The following is a 1568-nucleotide window of genomic DNA, read 5'->3' as shown; positions in this document are numbered from 1 at the left end:
GGTGGAGGAGGGGGGTGGAGGAGGGTTTAATAAAACCAGAGAGGAGGTGAGTCATGTTAAAGGAGTAGTTCAGGAAAGCGTCAGAGGAATCTGAGTGTTGTCAGTCCAGACACGTCACAGTATGATTCTACTATAAAACATGAAACAACAACAACGACTGAATCTGATCAAAGTTCGTCTGGATGACGAGATTTCATCAGGAGGAATCCAACGGGAAAATAAATATAAATTGCCTCTTTATTTCCTGTAAAACCAGGACGTGACACTGACGTTCAGTTTCCTGTAGAGCTTCATCAGAGTGAACGACGCTGCAGACGGAGGTTTTCCATCAGAGCTCTGGAGCCGCGACAGAATCCAGACCTCCAGACCTCCAGACCAGGTCCCTAATGTCCCGGTTTCCAGTCAGGACGCTGCAGTAAAAGCAGATGAGAGTTTAGTGAGGGCTGATCAGAACAGCAGATCTCTGTCTGTGTCTCCAGGGGACGAGGACTGTGGTCCATCAGCTCAAAACACTGATCCCAGACCTGCTGATCTGGATCTGACTCACAGTCCCGACGAGACTGAAGACCCAAGTCTCTGCACAGACATCAGGGTCAGTGTGACGCTGCTGTCACCAAACTGTCCCGAGACTAAACTTTCCTCTCAGTAAACTGTTTGGTGACAGACTGAAACAATCTGTTTTTATTAAGCTGGTGTGGATAATCTGATTTGGGTGCTTTCAGAGTCCACTCACACACACACACACACACACACACACACACACACACACACACACAGAGACACACACACACACACACACACACACACACAGACACACACTCACACACACACACTCTGAGCTCTTTACGTAACTCTCTCTCAGATCTACAAGGACGTCGTTCTTTATTCAGCAGAAACTGATGGAGCCTCATTGTCCTCGTCTGGACCAATCACAGGACTGGACCCCCCCCCACTCGCTATGGTTGGCTGAGGTCATACGCGTGGCGTCTGATTGGTCAGAGTGTAATTAAATATTAGTGGAAGATAAGCAGTTAGTACAACAGGTGGTTTCCTGCCAACAAGCTCGTTAATCATATTTACAGAGTTAATTGAGCTCGTTAAGAGACTCACACTCACCTGACAGAGACTGATGGACTCATCTGAGTTCATTCATTTACTGTCGGCACACACAGGAACATCAGTTACAGCCAATCACAGAGCAGCAGTCTGTCAGATAAATATCATCTCCCTCTGTACAAGAATTATTAGAGTCATAGTTTTAAAGACTCTCTCCTGTAAGAAGTGTCTCATGTCTCTGATCAGGATCAGGCTGACAAACAGGAAGTCCCTCTCTCAGAGACATGATCAGGTCCCTGCAGGACCCGAGGTCTGAAACTGAACAGGATGTTTTGCTTCCTGATCAGATCAGATTTATTAAAAGCTGATTAAAGAGCAGAGACTCTGATGTTCTTCCTCTGCTGTTTAATCTTGTTTCTTCCTCTGCTGCGTCTCTGCCTCACTGAGCTCCTCACCACAGTCCTCCCCACACACACACACACACACACACGCGTGCACACGCACACACACAC

The 1568-nt window shown here is 47.2% G+C and overlaps 1 protein-coding gene across 1 annotated transcript in view; it reads left to right on the top strand.

Annotated features, from left to right (window-relative positions):
• Window positions 1-1568, top strand: part of syndig1 (synapse differentiation inducing 1) — a 10279-nt gene that overhangs the window by 7867 nt on the left and 844 nt on the right. The window lies entirely within an intron of this gene.

This window comes from Seriola lalandi, unplaced genomic scaffold (genome assembly GCF_002814215.2).
Source record: "Seriola lalandi dorsalis isolate HSWRI2012SDOR001 ecotype SW California unplaced genomic scaffold, Sedor1 jcf7180002054967, whole genome shotgun sequence".
Classification (NCBI taxonomy): Eukaryota; Metazoa; Chordata; class Actinopteri; order Carangiformes; family Carangidae; genus Seriola; species Seriola lalandi.
This window is presented reverse-complemented; position numbering and strand designations above follow the sequence as displayed.